This window comes from Thunnus albacares, chromosome 11 (genome assembly GCF_914725855.1).
Source record: "Thunnus albacares chromosome 11, fThuAlb1.1, whole genome shotgun sequence".
NCBI classification, from domain to species: Eukaryota; Metazoa; Chordata; class Actinopteri; order Scombriformes; family Scombridae; genus Thunnus; species Thunnus albacares.
In genome coordinates this window covers 1,412,879-1,436,861 of record NC_058116.1, presented here as the reverse complement: position 1 = coordinate 1,436,861, position 23,983 = coordinate 1,412,879, and positions in this window count along the sequence as shown.

The following is a 23,983-nucleotide window of genomic DNA, read 5'->3' as shown; positions in this document are numbered from 1 at the left end:
AGCCAGAATTAGCAAGGAACTTTTGCCCATGGTCTTAAATGAAAACAATATTTAAGATGTCCAATGTTTAAATAAAATGAAATATATAAAATACTCAATGCTGATACCTTCCTCTTTTAAACACGGTAGTGAATGAAACAGCCTCTGTCCACATCATCAAGACTTGATGATAACATAGAAACATGAACACACGTCTTGTCCTGCAGCTTGTTGAACGAGCCACCAGACAAACATTCACCGCTAACGTCAGTTAGCAGCTAGATGCTAATTAGCTGCTCAGCTGCAGCACATTAAACAGGTAAACATAACTGCAAATGTCACTTCAACCCGTTAGATGCTGGTTTGATCGTTGCTCTTCAAATTCTCTGTTAGCGACACGCTGTCTGTCCATGACTTGTACTTACAGCAGTTTGTTTACTTTGTCTTAAATGAGACATTAAATTTTGCAATTAATCCGCAGTTCATATGCCTGCTGAACCGTGGGGGGTGTAACGGATCAACTACGATCCGTTACACCACTAGTTGACACTTGTTTTTCTAGTTACTTTAAGCTTATTACTCAATATACGACTCAGCTTAAAAACGAACTAAAGAAACTGTCAGAAGCAAGCAGCCAGACTTCCTGCACACTAACGTTAATCATGCAACATCAACAGGTGACTGAACAACCACTCAATTAAAAACCAATGAATGAGTGAGTCCAGACACCTCACTGTAACTTCAACAAGCAAACTAACGTTACCCACAACACATTATGATCTCTGCTGCATTCTTGTTGAGGAGATAAATTCACAAAACAGCCACAGACACATTTAATCACCAGAGATGAAATTAGCGACCAAAGAGACAGAGAGAGAGAAGCTGTATCTGACTCACGTTATCTGACGTCTTCCTTCTTTCATGGAGATGAAGTATTCATGTCATAATGTCCATTTGTGGCTGTTGGTCATCTTGTTTGTTAGTTAACAGAACTTTGTGGCTGCTGGTTAACCAGTCTGATATCTTTAGCAACAATGACAAACAAGCTAACTCTCCTTGTTGTTTCTCCGGATGCTTCTCTCTCCAGCCTCCCCAGTGGCGTCCTGCTGCGGCTGCTGTGCTGCACAGACCAGATAATTTCTCCCGTTAGCTTAACAACAGTTGTTAACAGTCCTTCCATGGATGTATAAAGAATCCTTCAGGCTGTTACAACAAGCCAGTCCTTAAGGCAAGGAGCTATCTACTGCTGCTACTCTGCCTTACAGTGGTGAGAATTGTATATGAAATCTGGAAACTGTCATTGGATAGTTCTCGATGTCAATATTACATTCTGGTTGTTGATTGGTTATGGAGGACGTCCTCCCTTGGAGCGTCAGTGTCTTGGCCAATCATAGATTAGCATGAAACAAAATTAATTTAAGTACATTAAATAGATGTAGGAGATCCCGCCCGTCAACATGTTGATATTCATACTATTTATTAGAGCAAATATCAATATTTACATCTAAAAATACATCTCTCTATAGATACAGATATTTTGATTATACAATATTTTTAATGTTGACTTTTTAATATGTCTGATATATTTAATGTAGACAGTGACCCATCTGTACACAAGATTTTTTTATTTTTTAAATTCTGTGCTAGGTATAAATGTACTGCTGCAGTCTGGGACATGGGCTGCTCCATTATTTATTAGAAAAAGTACAACAAATTCCATCTACAACCCACAAATGGAATTCAGTAAAGCAAAAATGCTGCAATACTGTGACAAAAGAGTAGTTTGCCCTTTCTTGACAAAGGAAACCTCAGTTGTGTCTCTAGCATCCGGCTAACTTGAATGGGGATAAAACATTTCAATCGTGCGGCTCTTTTGGGCTTTCGAAATGTGATCGGAACGAATGAATCAAATTCTGATAATGAGAAGAGTCATTTCGCGGGGGTTGTGATGCTAAAAAAAATTATCCGCTGATTTATGAACGTCTCTTCACAATGTAAGTCTATGGGAAAAAGTCTTTTTGGGCCCAATAGTGTCACGTGATGTTGTAATTACACGGTTCGGCCACTATGTCAAATTGGCCTCACAGCCCGGCGCTGTTCCTGGGGGCTTGGTTCCACTCGGAACGTTTTGGCAGGCCACCACTTAGCTGTAGCATGCATGATAGAACCCGAAAAAATTGATGAATTCTCCGTACTAAGACACGCTCCAACTCCACACAAACAAACATAACTCATGGCATTTTGTAAAGGACAATATTCTTAAATTGGATTAGTTAGCCAGTTCACATTAGCTAATGTGGCTAACGTTAGCTAACAAACAAAGACCACAAGGAAGTACATCATCAGTACTCTGCAGAAAATACAGCTAGGACCCCAAGCTGATCTGGCAGGCTGAGCCGATCTGGTACCTGCATCAGAGGACCCGCTGACTTGTTGTGTGCAGAACTTCATTCACCTCAAATATTAAATCTCAAATGTTGAGATTTAAGATTGCTGTCCTTTTCTGAAAGAAAACTTGAAAGTTTGACTGACAGACCCACTGAACGTGATAGTTTAACAACCAAAGCAACAGGATTAAAATCAGATTTTATGAGCTGTTGAGTGTATTAGGCTAGCTAATGTTAGCAGCTTTATTTCCAGCCTGTCTGCGATGATGCATCAACAGGTTTTATTCCATTTCTAAGAAAGAATCCCTGATTAACTTCCACATAGCTCCGTAGATAAAGATTTAATAAGCTTGCAAGCTGTTTTATGTATTTTTCTCAGTATCATTGGCGGTAGCAGATGCTAACAGGCTAAGCTAACAGTGTGTTAGTGGCAGCAGTCTGGATGGAGTGGAGGAGCTGTATGGCTGTGTGTGACATCAGAGGAACATGGTCACCGTGTGTGCCTATTGCATTGTGGGCAGTTGGCGCCTTTGACTCCTGTTTGGCTAAAATATCTTATATATAATATATATAATATATTATATATATATATACACACAAATCATCAAGATGCAGTGTAACTACTAGTTCGGCTGTAGTAGATATTTGATATATTTAGTAGATAAATCTTTTTATGACCCTACTTACAACCCTGAACTGGAGGAACAACTGCGGTGTAGATTTGTATCAAGCTTTCTAGAGAATTCTAGTTTTTACATTGTAGTTTTTATAAAATATCAGTGTTTTTCCTAGAATTGGAAGTTATAAAAAGGAATTTAGGGGGATAGTAGACACATTTGTGTAATCACATCTTTGATATTGATAAATGGGTGAAAAATAATTTTTTAACCATATTTGTCAGTGCCCCCAGTTGTTGACTATGCTGACATGATAGCTGAGGTCAAGAGCTCTCCATGATCCCATGTCTGCAGCCCCTTTTGTTGCTGAATAATAAGCCTTTAAACATGCAGTGAGGTCAAGGTTCAAAGGTCTTTCAAAGCAGGAGCCATGTAGAATCTTCATACTGACATTTTAGGGTGTTTGTGATATACCGGTATTGACGATAACTGTAATATCTAAAAAATTAAATATTGATATCATGTTGATAATAAACATATGATAATATCGTGTAAATAATCCAGTGCCTCTTGAATCATTTCCATTTTTTTCCGTTCTCACTTTGTCTCCCTCCCCCAATGCCCCCCCCCCCAACACCAACACACACACCTTGTGGATTTGTTTGTCTGGTTGTCTTTTCACTATCCATTAAGTGTAACTGTTATTTTTGTATGCTTCTGTACAGTTATGGTTACAGACTTTCTCTCCACCTCCCTACACTCATATTTTGAGTATAATTCATTTACCAGAAAAGAGACAATACACACAATGAACAAAGTTAAAGATGATTTGACTGATAGCAATTATTATTATTATTATTATTATTTTCAAAATGTCAATAGATATCATATATATATTAGTTTTCAAGATTTAAAAGCAGCTTAATACTTGTAAACCATGATGTTCTCTTAAGAACAAACAAAATGACAGTTGCAGCTAACGTAACTTGCCAGGACAGTGCACACTTAGAGTGTAGGACTAAGGTTACTTAATTACGTAAAGCGTTACCCAGCCTGCAGAGCTGCAGGTATTCTAGGATGCTACACAATGTAAACAATCACTGTATCATTTTCTAACAGGGTATTCCCATCCTTTCAGATATTTTCAGCCATGTTTGAGATTTTTTCTGGTAGAATTGCTTTAGTTACAAACCTTTGGGAACTCAGAGACCCCCAAAATGAACTTCTCCATTTTGTTCTACGATGAAATTTCTGCATTTTGGTAAAAAGGTCAATATATTTAAGGTAAAAGTTTAATGTAGTTTAGTCTAATTTAATTTACCTTGTGGGAAGTCAGGTTAGTGCACCCCACTCTATCTCACACAGCTGCAGTTTGAATAAAAAGGCCTTGGTCTACATAATGTTGCATTGTGGATTTGCTGCAGTGCACTCTCTAGGGGGGTTATTAGATAGCATAGGAAACATAACATAGGAAATGAGGGAGAGAGAGATGCAACAAGGAGCCCTGGCCAGATTTGAACTGGGGGCACTCTCTGGTTCTCTATGAGCACAGTCTTGAATCTTTTTTTCTCCCTCCCCCTGACTCACTCATCTGGCAGCTATGAGTCAGCTGGCCACATGTGAAAGCACCTGGCTAATGGCAACAACAACCCTGCACTGCCTGCAGACACACAGGTCCTTTCAGAGCCGCCCTGCCTCCTTTATGTGCAAAGCCAGGGAGAGAGACACGACAGATTTGAAAACGAGAGAGAACAATGAATTTCACTTCAGTGTTTTCTCATTTTATCTCCTCTGGTTCTCTTGTACAATTCAACCCATCCTGTGTAGTACCAGGTAAAAATGACTTTGGTGTGTTTTCATCAATTTTCTACCTCAATAACATATGAGGTCTGGTTTTTCATTGACAATCTTCTGCTAGCGATCACAGTGGAAGCTTTAAAACAAGCTGTACAAATTAGCAATACAAGACAATGCACTGCTACTACTGTGGCATTGTACAATATGACTGATGACCTTGTATCCAGGGCACCAAAGGACTCACTTGCTGGTGGAAACCAAATACTGCAGGTGCAGCTCATTTCAGGGCTTTGTTACCAACTAGTGCAGTGCCTGTTCAAAACGTACCTGTTCAGAACAGGTCGATTGCTTATTATTACTGCTTATTATTTCTTACAATTGTATCAATTAAAACAACATGGACTTAATAAATGAAATGGTTTAAATCCAGACAGTAACTTCACCGGTGAGATGAAACTGAGGTTGAACCGTAGAAGCAGTTTATGACCTTCCATTGGTTGATTCTGCTGCCAATCAATTCTTTTTCATTTCAATTCGATTCTGCTGTGCTCCCATTGGCTTTTACTGCCTCCACCTCTGTTTCTTTCTCCTGTGTGTGCTCATTCTTCTCTCTTGGGCAGTTTAACTGAGCAGGGCGTGTGCCTTTGTCCTGCACAGCAACACAGAGCCTAGAAGCCCCGCCCAACTGTGTTGTGACGATGTTTATATCAAACAGCCCCCGCTGCACTCAGACACGGAGCTGAGTGGCTTGCTGTTCGCTTGTTTATTCAAAGTTTGTTAATATTAAACGTGTCACGTGTCCAAATTGCACCAAATGAGCATCTGTCTCCACAGTGCATCACTTGCTGAGTGTTTGATGGTTGTTTATTTGTGTTTTAGAACGTAACCGCCGTGAAATAATCAGAAAAAAATGTTTTATTTTTGTCATTCACAGGCTTTCTCTCTCTCAGAGAAAGCTTTCTACCACTGTCTCTCCTCACCAGCACTGTCTCTGTCACTCACTGATGCATGCAATTCTCTCGCCCTCTCTCTCATGGCAGGGTTGTACAGCTCTGACCACGACATGCAGTAGCCGAGCCCAGAAGCTCCACCCCGCTGCTGCAGAGCAGAGCGGCTCGCTGTTCACTTGTTTATTCCAAGCTTATTAATATTAATGTTACGTGTTGTGTGTCCAAATTGCACCAAATTTCAACAGTGCACTCCCTTGTTTTCCCAACAATACACCTGCCAAGTGTGAAGTAGATCAGATGAACAGTTCTTGAGATATGCAAAGGACAAACATACATACAGACAGAGATTCTTTGCTTTATATAGAGAGATTCAGGGTGCTAGCTGGGCTAGCTAGCTAGATACAGGATACACTTTCTGCCCTGTTTGAGAGTCGGTTTTGCGGTGAAAATTCTCCCCTTTGGAGAGTTTTATACTGTTTGTATAAAACTGTTAAGTCTATTGATTTCTTTTAGGCAAACTTAAAAAAAACTGTATGCTACACTTTAAAAAGTAGTACAGTGCAGTTAGTAAGTTGTGTGGAACTGGGACACAGCGTATGCTTTGGATTCATTTTGTTGGCTTGAAACATGGTGCACAGTGCAGATGAAATTGATGAAATGGCTTCATCACAAAAATATTTTGATTTGGTTTTATTTCTTTTATCAAATAAATGTAATATCCAAAAATCATGTTCAGGACAAACTGTCTTCTGGCTGCAGTGATTTCTTTGAAGCATTTACCTCAGACATTGGGAGAACTGATGAAATTACTTCATTTCTTCATTTCTCCAGTTCTTCAGCAGTTTAGTTTTGGGAGCCTCTGGAGGTGTAATCCAGCTCTTACTAAGACAAACCTCAGAGACAGATGAACTTCAGAAGATGTTGGGGATAAAATGTGTCCATCTCTGCCTACTTTTGTGGCTTTGATGTCTCTTCACTCAAACTCCAAGTTGTTCTTCAGTGCATCTGGATAACAGAGAGGAGCATATCTGTGTGCAGTGTTTTTCTTCCTCTGTTTCTCTCTAACACTCACCATTTTTCACTAAATGTTGATAACTAGTGGGGGATATTTCATGACACTGATAAAATCACTCTAAGGAGAGTTATAAGGAGATTTATTGTCAGTGCTTTATCTGTGCATTCACACTGAGAGCAGCACAACAACACAAATCACTGACAAACACTCACTTCCTGCAGACCAAAACAGGGAAAACAAAGCAGTCTGTACAAGCATTTTCAAAAAGGTCACTGGATGAGAAGATGGCCATGGGTTGACTTTTTTGCATCAATCAACTGACTAATCGTTCCACAGGTGCCGGCTAAAACACTTTTGCTCAATATTGGACCAAGTCCCAAAAAAATACTGGATTTTCCTTTTGAAGAAAAGACAATGAAAGCTACAAAAATGCACTTTCGCCTATAGGAGCAGTGACGAAGGGTCATTTAGGGCAGCCCCATCTGCTGGCTGCAGAAAAAAGTGGTTTCTGTGGCACTGAGTAATTTAGAAATTGATTACTTATTATTTCATATGAATGAATGACATAAAATAGTTGGTTGTTGCTGTTATTTATTGTTATTCTAATCATTTGAAGTCAGTGGCTTGATGCAAGCTTTAAAAGGCTGATTTTAAGTGCGTTTGTCTCCAGAAACCACTATGTGGAGATAGCCTCACTCTCACAACATCAAATGCTTTGAGTACAGGGAAACAACAATACTCATGCCCAAAGCTTTTGGGAATACAAGCAGATGACATAAATCTGATGCTAAGTGGGGCTGATTACCTGTCGCCCGGCTGCTATTTCTTTGACTGTTTTTGCTGAGTAACTTGTCATCATTCGTGTAGTTAGCAGTTAGCAGAAGTTGCATTTCTCTTGGAAAGTAAGTGCCTTCATGAACAAAGAAGATTATCTTCTACAACACAAATTTGTCTGCCTTTGAAGAAAAGTGTGAGATTGAACGCCTCGGTACCCACCAGCTGTGGAACATTGTTATAAACCAAACCGCAGGCAAAAATAATCACATATTTAGTGTGGAGTGATTCTCCAGGAAGAAATGAAATTTTTGCAGCAGCGCTCACAATTTTGCAGCGGTGGTGTGCTGCTACTGAATGAATACGGGAGAAACACTGATGTGTAACAAGTTAACATGTGACAAACATGAAGCAATATAAGATAGAGGAAACAGTAATTTATTGTATTTTCTTCCTTACTCATTTGTAAATGAGTAATAATAATAACAATCATAATTGTGGTTCTAAAGGTGCTGTAGTCTTCTTGTAAATTTGAAAAGGTAAATGACATCCCAGATAGCATACGGAAGTGGCCCCTTCTTCTGGCCCGCACAAAATGAATGTGAGCCTGAAATGGCCCACATGTAAAATAGCAAATATGACCCAAATATCCCAAATCAAATGTGGGCCTTTTTTGGTAAAGATGCAGTGCTCTCAGGTATGTGTATTCTGGGTGTGGGCCAGTTGTGCTTTATCTGGTTTGTTCTTGGTTGACATACGACTTGCTTGTGGCCCAGATCTGGGAATCAGGGGTGGACTGCCCAAGTGCCATCAGTCCATGTGGTATGTGGACCGGATGAAAGTGCCAAAAGTGTCTGTTGTGGGCTGGATCTGGGCCACAGCAATTTTGCTATCTGGGATGGAATGAAGAAAAGATAATGACTGCATTATTACAATTTCATTCATCAAGCATTCACACTACCTGTGGTATCTCCCTGCAGCAGACCTTCTTGGGCTCTGTAGGTGTGCTGTTTCTTAGCTGGCAAAGCCGTGGATGAATCAGGCTGAGAAGAGTTTGGTTCCAAGGCTGAAGGATGCAGGCCTTGCTGGGTAGTTGGTGCTCCAGTCATGCAGGTCAGAGGGCCCAAGTCACTCTTTTGTGCATTCCTTACAGAGTTAGCAGCAAGCTAACTCTGCTTTGTCCCTTTGATGCTTCCCTTTGAACAAATTTCAGTCTCCATGCCAGATACCCACTCCCATCTTCTGCATTGTAATAATGGGTGGGTGTGATGGCCGCACTTGCAGCCACACAGCCGGTTTGAAGTTTGTATCCCAGCTGGCACTCACACTTTGGTTTCTTTTACATTTGTAGTTAATTTTTTCCTCAGTTAGCTAATTTAATTACATTTCACATTACATACAAATAAATAACAACACACTGGATTCTGTTTCATACATCATACTCATTTTATTGTACAGTTTGGCAGTACATTAGTTTCTATTTGTAGCGCGCACATTTGGTTAACTTTTGTACAGTCATTAGTTTAAGTTCTAATTTTCCTTTTTTTGAGTTACCAGTGTTGGGGTGCTGCTCCTGGAGGACATCTGGCCAGGCCTGGGCAAAGGATGTGCACCAGGACATGGAATGGTTAAATACAGGAAGTGGGCGATTGGGTCATATCAAGTCCTGCCACCTCATAGGGGGGAACTGTTTATTTCAAGTTTAGTGATATTGTTTGTTTCTCTTTATTGAATGTTTAGTTGGGTATTTTTGGTTTAGTTGATTTAGTTGAGTTAACCTGTGTTGGGGGGGAATTCTGTTTATTGCTTAGTTGGTAGTGGTTGTCATTTGTTAGTTACCCCTCTTCTGTTATGGTCTGATCAGCCAGTATATATGTTCCCCTTTGTGTTCATTTTGGAAGGTCTGTTAGTAGGGTTAAGTTCACTTTAGTTGAGTTCTGTTTATTTGACCTCTTTTATGGGCCCTGAACTTTATTTACATTGTTTGTTATTTGTACCTTTTGTTTGCATTTTTTGGGTAAAATAAAAAACCCTCTTTTTTGAAACCACCTGAGTCTCCTTTGTCTGCCAGCTCGGTCCCTTACAGTGGGTAAATGTCATGTAAGCATTTATACAGTCTTTCTATTTGATGTACTGTTATGTATTCTAGCGTGTAGTTTGTAGTTTGTCAGTGGTATTTACGCTAGCTTGGTGTCCTAAACTGGGACGAGTTGGCACTAGCTTGCCGTTTACGATGATGGTTATTGTCAAATTACACCTGCAAAAACATCAAAGGGAGTCAGATGTAAAGTTTGCCTGACTCCACTGATATATACGTATGTGTAAGATTTAATGTTAGACTGTTTTGTAGTTTATATTTTCTTTGTTTTATTAATTTTCTTCTAACGGTTAATAATGTTTATTTTCAGTTTGTTTATAATGGTTAATAGAATGTAGACAGAGCCAGAGCCCGAACAGCTGATTAGCAGCGCTGTTGTTTACCGTTGCCAAGGCAACCAGGCAGCTCACAGGTTGCAATACTTCACATGAAGGCAGAGAGGATGAATGAGAGATATATCTTTAATGTAAATGTTGTGTGACTGAAGTTATGAGGGAATACGATAATTGTTTTATAATGGAAATGATAAGATTTGTAGATAATAGACTGATATCGCACTTTCAATGCTCTTATATAGAATTGATCATTTTTAATAGCTTGCTGTTATATATAATAGCCTATTTTATGTATATATGTATTTTTTGTGATTCTATTAGCCTATTGATTTGAAATGGAAATATCTAGTTTATGCATGATTACTGTATTTTGAAATATTGAAATTGTAATACTGTGATTTTTATATTACATTGTTATTGTTTTACATCGTCGTTGTATTGATCCAACTAAGTTCAGTTGGCAGTTAATGTATGAATCAGTAAAGCCACGGAGGATCAGTCAACTCACACTGTGTTTTCAATTTGTTCTTTCAGAATAAATGATTTTCTAAAATATGTCTCCCCTTGAGTGACCCTAAACTCTATGGGCACATAAACATTGCACACACTTATAGCTTACATCAAAAGAGGTTCACGCTCACATGTGCAGATAAAACAAGTCTGATAAGCCTTGTACAATCAATCAAGTGAAGTTCATTTGTTTAGCCCATTACATGTCTCAATGGGCTTTACAGACCCACATTACAACATCCCCCTGACCTTAATCTTCATGGAGATATAGATATGTTTTGTATTTTGTAGCGCTGTGTGTATATTGGGAATTATTATACCCTATGTAGTGGACTCAAAGTATCCCACAATGCATCATGAAAAGTAGCGTACAGCCGATATATACCGTCATACATTGTGCTGAGAGAAAAATGGTGGACAGACAAGAGCATGGACAAGAGGAGAGAGAGCTGTCGTACAAATCTAAGTAATTTTCCATTTAACTTTAGATAATATGTTGAAGTTTGTGTTAACACTTGCTTAGCCATGTATTGAATTGTGAATTTAACGTGTATGCATTACGCCATTACGGAACAAATCCTGGCTATCGATGCACGCCAACATTAGGTAACTGTTAGCCTTCTTCTGTACAGTAATTGCTGTTAGCATTGAAACCTAGATGGGCTACAATTTTTTAATTCATTAGTAGTGAAATTAATTTGGAGCGTCACGTAAGCACTATAGAAAATATCGATTGTCGATTTATTTTAATCTCTTCAGGAAAGATCAAAGGCTATATTGTTAATAACTATTAACACTATTAGCAAGAACAATTTAAACTATTTACATGAAATGAAACTTGAACCGAAAAACTTGTGTGAATGAATTTTTGACTTTTGACATTATCATGTCTCCTTAATAATAGTCATGGTCATGAAGAGCTGGAGGAGTGTTGCTGTCGGTTGGTGCTGAAAGAGCAGCAGCGATGCGCCCACACAGCTGTTTCCCACACTGCAGGTCTGGCTGAAGCTGACCACCTCTGTCATCTGGCCCCAGTGCCTCTTCCATGGGCTCAAGTGTGTCCCCATCTCTGAGGCTGAAGTTGTGCAATGGCACAACAAGCAATGACCCTCACTGCAAAAACAGGGTGCACTTCCAGAGCCTTGAAAAATATTGATCGCTACCTGGTCTTCATAATGCCAAATGTCCTTTCAATGACAGAATGGGCCTTTGCACGGTGTCTGTTGAACCTTGCTGCAACAGCACTTCTCACCAGCTCCCTGTACGCTGTTATAAGTGCGATGGGTTGTGACATACAAGGATATCCACCATCCTCTAGAATACAATAGCCTTCAGGTGGGTACAGTCTCTAAACATACAAAGGGCTATTTTTAAGAACTCTGGCATCATGGACTGAGCCTGGGTAACCCACAAATATGTCCAGAAACTGACACTGGTGGTCACACACTGCTTGCATTTGAACAGAATAAAACAACTTCCAGTTGAAGTAGCACTGAGCATCTGTACTTAAGGGCTTGATTCTTACATGACAGCCATCAATGCTGCCCACAACCCTGGCGAATGCTGCAGATCCAGCTAGACGTTCAAAGCCAGTGCCAGTTCTTTGAAGCTCATCAGGTGCTGGAAAGCAGATGACCCTGTTTTTGAGCCCAATTATTTTGTCTGCAACCCTGTGGAAAGTATCATTCATTGTGGAACATGGGATGCAAAATGCTCTTGAGATGACACAGTAAGAAGTTGCACTTGCCAGCCAAAAGAGGACCACTAGAACTGGTCATGACACCAGCCATGGTCAAATAGTGAGCGGAGGATGTGGACAAGATGGGCTACTGTGGGTCTGAAGGGACGTAAGTCTGGTTGCAGTCACTTTGGCCATCAAAGTATAATGCCAAGACAGGAACTTCTTGGCTGTTCAGTGCACAATACTGAGATGGTAGTCACAAATTAAATTTGTGACTAAAAGCTGTGTGACAATACAATCACACTGTTGTAATAGTTTCCTGTATGTAATGTGAGAACAAAATTGTGCCATGTCTATGTTTCCCCAGGAGGGGGTGTAGTCTGACACTATGAGAGAGTTAATTGTTCACGTTGGGAATTCAGAAATGATGTATATATCTATTGTAAATATAAATGTAAAGGCCTAGCATCATCTTTATCTATATACTTACAATTTGACAACATCTTGCTAGCATAGCAAGAGCAGCACGTCTCAATTTTCTCCGTCTAGTAGCATTATTTCTGTTTCTTCTCCTAATCAAAAATATTTGAATGATCTTGAGAGCAAAGAAAGACAGATTGATATTGGGTGGCATCTCCACAGATCTAAAAGCTGTTTCATAAATAATATAATCAAGAAGGATTTTTGATGGAGTATAATGTTTTTCCTTATGATGACAGACACGAGACAAATCCATGAGATGTGGCGCAAAAATATGTTTAATGCGAGCAGAGCAGCCATGGGAGCAGCGCATCACAACACAAACAATCACATAGTACTTTGTATTTATTAATTTGGGAAAGTACACTCATTATAATATCATGTATTTATCATAGAAAATATATGCTGGTGCTATACCGTATTTAGTGACTCATCAGATTCTGTGATCTGTAGTGTTGAAGAAATAGTACTTAGATTCTTTACTTAAGTAAAAGTATCAATGCCACGATGTAAAATACTTTATTACAAGTAAAACTCCTGCATTAAACTACTTAGGTAAAAGTATATAAGTATTACCAGCTAAATTTACTTAAAATACTAAAGCAAAATTACAAATTTTGGAGAAAATTGGCTGTGACTGATATAATAAAATGCTGCTTATGCATTGACTCATCAGTATTAATGATGTACTTCGTTATATTTATTCAATATATCAGGTCCTTTTACATAAGTGAGACACCAGTATTTGTTATTGATAGTCCACCAGCCTTCATTGACCTGGCACGTTTTAATTGTGTGACAGCAATGATGTAATTCATGGCTCAGAGAAAATGACCCAAGTAGTGTCGGAAAGTGTTTTTTTTATTTGCTGATGCATTCACTATATAGTCATCTACATGGAACTCCCTAGATAGTGAGTAGGGAGTAGTGAATGAGTGAGTGATTTCGGACACAGCCAAAATCATCAATTACAACTCAGCTTCTTTTTGGCTTCTTTTTACATGTGATTTTTGCTACACTTCTGCTTTGGCAGAGATCTGCAAATGCATGTGGTGATTTGACTGTAACTCCAGGTTTTCTTTTTCCTGACCCCAGGCTCACAGGCTCATGCTGTCAGGCAGCATACTTCCCTGCTGGGACTGTGCCTCAGTAGCTATACAGCATACATACCACCACTCAGTGGTAGCACCCAATGATTTTAAGCTTGACATTGCTGGGCTGGGTAGTAGTTGTGGCTACAGTTGTGCTGATGCAGGAGGGTTTTGGGGTTTTGGAGATAAATTTCTAGGTTAACTACAACTCTCATGGTACACTTCAACATGAAAAATCCAATTGCTGAGTTTGAAATTCTGTCACATGAGCCTGTAACTGCAGGCAAGAGGGTTTACGGTGTTGTGAAAACTGAAAACAGAGTGGTCAACTGCACACAGGGTTGAATAATTAATTTCTCCTACTTAAGGGTAAAGGGTACTCATAATTTGGCAATCAGGTTTAAAAATAAGGGTATGTAACTTAAAGCTGAACCTATAGTTTCACCTAACAGGCCAATTCAAGCGAATGCACAGGGCTCATTGCCACTAGCTGTTAGCTTGCTTCCCTCAGGCGTGATGTGCCAGTCATGACCATACCATAGGCTGTATGAGCATGACATCCTTTGTCAATCTAGTGTAATTTTTAAGTGGCATAACATTAGTCATCACTCATGCCACACATTTACCTACAGCTGTCACTGGTACAGGTGTTGTATCAAAGAATGTTTCCTTGACGATATGCGTTTCTACCAGATTGTTTCCCTTTGCCAGATATTGTCTTTGGTAGTTTTTGGATGTTGTTTGATATAATCTCTTAAACCTTGTTTTTGGGCTTTCATTTTATTTCAAAGGCCTTTTTTAATATCAAGGTGTAGGTGTAACTTAGGGGTAATATTTTATCAATTCTCATCATTTGACACTCATGTAAAGCAGCTGACCAGATCTTGTTTTTTCCACTTGAGAAATATCTGTAAACAGATGTCTGTAGTTTCAACAGTTGAACTAGAAATGCTTATACATGCCGTCTTGCATTGACTATTTCAACGCACTATGCACCTCTCTTAGTATCTCTGCCCTCGAGCATCTGCAGGCAATCCAAAATGCTGCCGCAAGACTACTCACCAGGTCAAATAGACGATCTCACATTACTCCTATACTTAAAACTCTTCATTGGGTTCCTGTTGTGTATACATAATTAGAAAAGAAATTGAGATTCACAAAACAAACCTTTTATGAATCAGGCCCAAAGGCAACAAAAGTCTTAGCAAGACGCCTTAGATCACAGACCCTTTAACAAAGAAAACAGCCTACGAACCAGACAAATTCAGAAAATCTTCAAAGATTACTACAAGACCTTATACCCACAGCTTGAGATGGTAGATGAAGATAATATTATACAATTCTTGTTATAATTACACCTACTATCCATAGGAAAAACGCAAAACGATGTATTAACAGCCCCCATTACAAAAGAAGAACTGGACACAGCAATTAATAGACTGAAAACCAATAAATGTCCAGGGAGTGACAGTTTTCCAAATAAATGGTATAAAATGTTTATAAGAGCTTGCCCCTGTATTACTGGACTCATTCAATTGGACACTCAACAAAGCAGTAGCACCGCCATCATGGAAAGAGGCCGTGATATCAGTCATTCCAAAAGAGAGGCAAAAATTAAGAATTCTGTGAATCCTATCGTCCAATCTCTATTTTGAATGTAGATTATAAATTGTGTATATCTGTAATTTCAAAAAGAATTGAACGCTTTCTGCCTGATTTGATACATGAAGATCAGACAGGGTTTATAAAAGGTCGTCAAACATAGGATAACATCAGACAAACCAAATATTATAAAACAGGTTAACAAACAACATTTAAATGCAGCTCTGGTTAGCCTCAATGTGGAAAAGGTATTTGATCATTTAGTTGGCCTTTTCTGTACAGAGTGCTAGAGGAGTTTTAATGACAAATTCATTAGGTGCATACAGTCTTTATATAGAGATCCAACAGTCTTTATCTTTATAAAAGAAATGGGAAGACTTAAATTCTACTTAAAGACTAAAGCAGGGGCTCATGAACATCACTGGAGAAAATGGACTGCATACAAGAGAAAAGATGGGTGGAGTTCATAGCTGGACTGAATAGGACTGGTTTAAAGGTTGTAAAGAGGGGTGTTAAAACTTGTTCAGATTAATTTTGATCACCCTTAGCCTATTTATAGACTTGATATCATAAAAATAAAACAATTACAATTAATATAATGAACCTGTCAAATTTATTTAAAAAATCAATCAGACAGCATTTTGCAGAAAAGTCAGTGAACAGCACTTTTTTTCAATCCACTGACTACTTATTGTTTATTGTATACTGTTTTGTCTCCATATAATGTAATTATCACTTATTGTTATTGCACCGTTGGTTTTGGCCTTGATGCCCTACATTTTGGCCGCAATGCCCCAGTAAATGTATATTTATCAAAAGCCAAAGTGGCCTTGCCCTAAAACTGACTTAATTCCAGGCCTGAAACCCTACTCTGAGTTGATTTCAAAAACATGCCGACCTGTAATACAAAAGAAGACAACATACAGTACTACTTTCATTAAAAATGTGATTATAATGAACCGATAGTGTAAGTGATGCAATGAAAAGTGTGTTCAGTCTTGATTCAGTGAATGTCTGCACCAAATTGTAACATTTTATTCAGAACCACAAATTTCAACCTCATGATGGCGCTAGATGAAAAGTCAGGTGATCACCAAAGTCATTAGGATACAAATGTCTACATAAAATGTCATGGCAATCCATCACAAGTAGTTGAGATATTTTAGCAAAAATGTTAAAAGTATTAGGTTACATATTTTAGAAGCATAGGGGCTTATGTATAAGCTTTTCCCATTGAATCACTGTCAACTTCTTCAAATCTCTATTGTGTAACTGAATCATGTAAAAGGAGTTAACAGATGGAGTTTAAACTAATCCATTATGCAATCTATATGTGTCACTAGGGATTCTCTAAAGTGATTACTAGCTTCTTCTGGGGTAGTGGATTAGTTAGCATTTGTTGAGAGATTACTGTCATCCTGTTGTCTTTTACCTTCCAGTACTGATACTGTAAGGACAGGGGCCAGAAGTCAGGTTCAGCCAATCTGTGTCAATCTAGGCTTGCTAACATCTGTCAGCCAGTCAGTCCAACACTTTGTAACAGAGTGAGACAATAAATCCTAATGACTGACTTGTTTTACTGCTCTTTAAACTTATCATGGCCAAAGGGTGAACACAGCTTTTATATCATATCGGAGTTATTGTTATTATGAGTTTCAACTTGCAAAACTCCCTTGCAAATGTATATAAATGCCCATAGTTACTAAAAATTGAGGTAAAATTCATTTTTAATGATTTCATTTAGTTCTGACTTTTCTTACACACACAGTAACTTCGTTTTTCATGTCAGATGCTGTGTAAATTCACCTTTATATACTGAGGTAGAATGACTGATGGGGAGTAAGTGTGCAGCTAGATGTGAAAATAGGTAACTGGCAGAGGCAGGAAGCTCAGCTCAAGACACTCACACTAGTCATGTTTCCATCACTGTATTTTTATGCCATTTTGAAGTATTGCAATAGAAAAGGTTGATGGAAACAGCAAAATTTAAAAAAAACTTCCTCAAGTTCGCAAAAAAGTTTTTACGCTTGCTTGAGGTGGTTTTTTCCTTTTTCGAAAAAGATTTAATGCACTAAATGAGAGATAAAAACACCTTTTCCGAATAAGTTCTGACGTACCGAACATTTAACTCACATGACTCATCAGCTGTTTCCATTGTCAGTGTTGTCCTGGATATTCCCATATTGCATAGTAGTAACAACAGCAGATATGTAACATGGCCAATACTAGTTGACATGAAAGAACAATTACAACTTGCCCAACTGAAACAAATTTCTGAAGACCTCTCTTTATTTTTGTCTTGTAGATGGCCATGGCTTGTTTCCAGTTCACTCTGTTTATTAAAGCCATGTGTGACGTAGCCTGTACCGCCAACTTCTGATAAAACTACGCTTTGCGTAGCCTACTTTATTCGCTCCAAACCAGTTGATGGAAAGGCGCCTAATTCGTATTTTCTTTTTTTTTTTCTTTTATATGACATTTCAAAACTTTGCTTACAGTTCATTTGACATTAGATGGAAACATGGCTACCTCAGTGTCCAAAGTCTTACGATTTATATAACAGTTAATATTGGATGGATGAATCCTTATGATTTTGGTGATTTTCCCCTGACTTGTCCTTTTGCACCACCATGACATTGGCATTTGTTTTTTGAAATCTCTCAGCAACTATTGGATGGTTTGCCTTGAAGTTTGGTTCAGATATTAATGAGACATTAATTCAGAGAGTCATTGAAAGAGTTTATTTGTGGACACAGTTGGAAGCCAATCACGCCTCAAAACTGCAGGTGAACTGGACAGCCAGACATCAGTTCAAAATATATTATAAGTGTATATTTAAATCAGGATCAGAGACCTCACTGAAGAACAGTACATGTGTTGTAAGACAAAGAAAGACAGATGTGTGTCAGCTGTGAGCTATTATTGGTCCTGCAGGGAAGTGAGGGTGGCTGATCTCTCCAAAACACACAGAAATGTGTACAGTATGTTCATATTGTTGTTACATAAGAGAAAATGTTCAATAGAAGGATTTCTGCATCATAACCTTGCAACAATTGTGTATGTGTGTGTGTCAGGATATCACAAATTTTATTTTGAAAATCCTTAGCCAAGGGGTCACAGTGTGGTTTGATTCCTTCTTCCATGTTCCCCTCCTGGTAAGGGCTCTTGTGTGTTTTAATGACTCAGGAATCTCAGGGAAACACTCAGCTTCTTTTCCGCCGCTGATGGAGTTTTTGTGTCCTTTAAAAACTTAAACTCCACAAATTAAAATCCACATTGTAGATTAGATACACTTGCAGAATTAGGAACATTTCCTATTTCCCAGTGTCAACGCACATTAAATCCCTAGAAGAGCAGTACTTTCATAAAAGTCACTCCCTGCATCGAAACATCCTGGCTACTGTACTACAGTGGCCCCAAACTCCCACCTCAGACAAATGCAGAAACACCCATGCTCTGTTGTGGATGGTATTTAACAGTAAAATAATTTGGGGAGAACTTTCAGTAGTCACTGTCATCTGGTGAAGATATGCACTGATGAACGGTGGTGAGGTTTCAGGAAATGTTGTTCTTTGTGGACTATTCTCTGACTTTTTACAGATTTTACAAGTTACTTATGGATTTAAGGCTAATAAGGTTTTGTAGTTTAAAGACTTGCTGATTTTTCAGACATCTGGTGAAGATTTGTAGATACTGTTTCATGTGGACTATTCTAAGCAAGGTTTTGGACATTTTGTTATTGATGGAATAAACACTGTGTTTGTCATCTATTCTTCTCACATCAAGACAAAATGGTGAGTCTGTATTATTTTATTGAGCAGCTGTATGTTTTTTTGTTTTTTTTTTCTGAATATTATAGGCTTTGTTTTACCAGTTGGGAAAAGTTTAAAGACATTTCTATAGTAAAATACTGTAGGAACAAGTTAGGATTTTTAAGCAGTTTCAGTTTTTTTTGTTGTTGTTGTTGTGAGTTGGATTATGTGTGTTTTATCAGAGGTCAGAAGTTTAAAGATTTTGTCTGAGTGCATGATGTTGGCTTCATTGACTGAATACAATGGAGGCAGCAGTGGCAACAGCTACTGTCTAAAAACACATTAGCAGCTCTGTTAGGCTGTAATTCAGTAGTACTTTGAACTAAATGCTAAAGAAAGAGGGGCGGCTGTAGCTCAGGAGGTTACAGGTCGTCCACTAATTGGAAGATTGGCGGTTCAATTCCCGGCTCCTCCAGTCTGCGTGTCAATGTGTCCTTGGTCAAGATACTTAACCCCAAATTGCTCCTGATGGCTGTGCCATCAGTGTGAGAATGTGTGTGAATGATTAGATTTCCTCTGATGGGCAGGTTGGGACCTTGCATGGTAGCCCCTGTACCCATTCAGCATATGAATGGGTGAATGTGATTCATAGTGTAAAAGCGCTTTGAGTGGTCGGTTTACCAGTTATGTTTACAGTGACTTACTAACATGATGATGTTTATTAGGCAATGTTGAGATTATTAAGAGCATAGTTGTGCGTGCATTACATGACTGTTTGTTTTAAGATGTTGGACAGGCTGGCTAAATAACCACACCTTTTCAACCTATTAGTATACATTCAACAAGCACTTTATTAGGAACACCTGTGCAATCTAATGCAATCCATTACAACAGCTCTGCCATAAATCCTATTTTTAGGAGGCTTATATATTTTCAGTTTTTGTTGACATTGTCAGAAAGGTGATAATTCTACTTTATGTTTATTACTGAAGTCGTAGTGGTGGCGGTGGTGTACTGGACTGCATTATATTGAAAAGTGTTCCTTATATTTTGTCCACCCCGTTAACACACAACCTGGGGTTAGATTGCACAGGTTGTTTCTAATAAAGTGCTTGATGAGTGTATATCTGTGATATACATTTTTAAACATTTTGACCTGACGAAGACCTGATTGGCCTTGAAATGTTTCAACTACTACAAGAATTGTTGCCACTATTATTGTTATAAGAATAGTTATTAATATTGTCACTATAACCACTATTATTTTTATTATAGCTGCTATGGCTTCTACTATTGCCACCACTGCTATTATCAATATAGGTATTATTGCCATTATTACTATCACTAGTAGTAGTACTAGAAGTATAACTAGTAGTAGTGGTGGTAATGTTATTATTATTGTTGTTATTATAGTTGTTATTATGACGTTACCTTCAGATTATGGATACAACTTAAAGGACCAGTGTGTAGGATTTAGTGGCTCTTCTTTACCAGTTCTGACCATATTTTCACTGAAAAAACAACCCATTGATTTTGGAGCTGAAGTACTTCCTTAACTCTGCTGGGACAGCCCAGGTATGTCCATTAAAGACAGCTCAATGTCTTTTCACTTAGCCTCATAAACTGGGTTACACCAACACACAAGAGGCCTCAGCTGGGCCGAAAGGTATTAATCTTTAAGACAAGGTAGGTTCATGCACCCCCTCTCCACCAGCAGCTGTAATGTTGAATATCTGACTTTGGGTCTTTTATCATTCTCGTGTAGCCGGCTGTGTTACGCCTATGATGTTCTGTGTAACGAAGTAACATCAAGTATTAGGTGCATTACCACCTTTTTTTCGCCACCTTTGGCTCCGGAATGTGGACCAAAGATTAATCCTACACATTAATCCTGTCTGTCTAATAAACTCAAAGAAAACTCTACTGCTCCACCCGCTTGGCAGGTTCATTAAATTTTATGCTGAGCTCCTGAACTCCAGTCTTACTAAGTTCTTCCTTCATGTATTGTCTTTCTAGATCATACTTAGTACAATCTATGCTCGCATACATAATAGTCTCCTCAGCCAGCTGGAAAAAAATATGTGCATATATCGATATCGGCATCGGCTACAATGAGTTAGAAATATCGGCATATCGGATATCGGCAAAAAATCCAATATCACACATCCCTAATTGTAGGCATTATGTTCCATGTCCGCCGTTATCTGTGCTTAGATGATCAGGTATGCCGAGTACATATTGCACATACATGCATATTGTATTCCTTTGTTTACTGGGTGATTTATGGGTTCCAACAAACTGTCTCCAATGCAGAAATGGAGGACAGTTCCTGCTCTGAATAAACTGGCTGGGCATACAATATGGTGGTTCCTAAGGTAAAAGAGTTGTCTGTCTGTCCATTTTTTTTACACAGCACTGGCTGGAGTTTTTGCCTAGGGTTTTTAGTTGTTTGTGTGTTTAGAGGTCTTAAGCAGTCATTGTAATGAAATTAGGTTTATTGAGGTTGGATTTTTAAACTTACCATCTGCAAAACCTAATGCACACCTTCTTGTGTCCGTAGGCAGAGCTCTGTCGGGAGGTGGTTTGTGTGGCTGCTCAGCTCAGGGGTCTGGCGTGATGAAAAGACCACTCTCTTCACTGCATATGAATAAACTGTAACACACACAACTGTCAAAAAACAGCCTTTGCTTCCTTATAACATATAGCATAAATAAAATAAATTAAAACAGAACAAGAATTTAACCGATGTACATGACATTCATCTCCTATAATATGACTGAATTGCTATCTTATGTGACTTCATTGGTTAAAGATGGCAAACCTTATGGAACAATAAATTCAATTAACAAAATAAACATACAGCAACTTTATGTCAAACAGAACAAAATCCTCCTTCAAGTTCTAAACAAATATTCCATCCACTCTGTGTTTGAAATATGAGCTAAAAAATGAACAAACAAACTGGGTAAAACGATGTATTAAAACACACCTGCAGGGCTCTGTCACTAGAGGCCTACTGGTGATCCGAGGAAGGGGTGAGTCAGGCGGTCTGTTGGTTGAACTGGTAACTTCAACACGTCAGTATCATCATCACTGTGGACACATTGGCATCTGATATGTCATTCATGTTTCATTTTAATGTCCATGATTTGCTTTCTAACATAGTGTTATGTTTTATAATCAGTCTACATGTGAACTTAGACATACAATGTGCACCCACATGGAAAATGCACTTTAAAGCTTTTACAGTTTAGTTCTGACTAAACATAGCTGTTGCCTATGGTAAGAATACAAAGCTGCATACAAAGTTTTGCTACTTATCTGCTCTAATATAAGCTGCAAGTGTTAGCATGTCCTGCTAACTACAGTAATAACCAGCTGCTAACATTAACATTATTAGGGTACATGTTAGTAGTTTTATCATTTTCTTCATTATATTTGGGGAGTATGTTTGCCAGACACACCAGTTAGGCCTCATCCTAAAATCTTTCCCTGGTAATGCTAAAAGTGACAAGTTACTTTTTGAAAGCACAAATTATAAATAATAAAACTAAGCTTTGTCATGTTTGTCCAAGTCTGCAGCCATTGTTAAAAAAATTAGTGCATACTACATTATTATAAACTGCATATGTACCATGCAGTGACAGAAAACCTATTCGATCTAGTTCTTCCACATACCATTGCACCGAGATCAGCTGCTATGTTGCTATTATGATTGTCATGGTAACTGGTCACAATGTGTTGGTATTTGTTCTTTATTATGTGTTTATATTATATCATAATTGAAGTTGTCTGAGTGTGGTTAGTGTGTTTCTGCTAACACTGCTAGCTGACGTTTTTTTTACATTTTTAATTGATGAGCACTAATTTAACCTTCTAAACTGCCGTTAAAGGTAGGAGTATGCTTATTTTGATTAAATAAAAACAAAGCGTCAAATAAATATAGGTTAATCAGATGAATTTAATAAATAATTAGTGTAGTTTATAGTGAGAGTCAAACAGCCTGTTCATTCAACGGCGCCACCCGCCGTCAGTGAGAGCTAGCAAGCTAATTTCATGTAATGTTAGCTACCATTTATAACTGTTGCCAAGCAGAGAAGTTAAATGACAGTCATAAATGTGTGTGACACGCCACTAAACTTAAATTACTAGTTACGTCAATATTAGGCCGAGGAAAAGTAACTTATTTCCCCCAGTGCTGAGTATATTTTAACAGAAGACAGATTTCTCCTCCGCTAATGCTAACGACACAGAGAATGCACAGAATTAAGAAAACTGGCGTTAAGTTAGGTTAAAAAACGCGGCAGCATGACGTTAGTTCATTAAATGGTCTGTTGGCTGTCTGTTCGATGAAATCTTGGCTTATATTGAGTAACAATCCCTGGTGCAATAGTATGAAATGTAAAAATGATTAATTTAATGTTTCGGATAACGGAGAGAGTACTGTTAACCTAGGTAAGTTAGCTAATGGTCTGACCATTGGTGTCAACGGCCATTATTTCTAATATCCAGAGTTTTATTTTATTCCACTCTTGGCTCATAAAGCTGTTAGCAGGGACACTCTGAAGTAACCTCGTTAACATTTCGATACGGGGAAACATGGCTTCCTTACAATACCTATAACGTTATCAGTGAAACAGCCATGTTGTCCATTCATGAGACAGACAGACTCTTATCCCAGCGGGGGAATATGCCAGAAAAACACAGTGTTTCGGTTTAAGGAGTGACATTATTAGCTGGAGACTTTCAGCCAAATGGGTCTGTGGTTGCTGTAATGACAGCAGCTGTTGAAAACACGAACAGAACACATAACGTTAGCTGTCCTGTAAAAGCCTTGAATTCTCTTAAATTGAATGTTAAATATATATTCATCTGGTGCTCTTTATTTTACATTATGTAAATTAAATGATGTCGC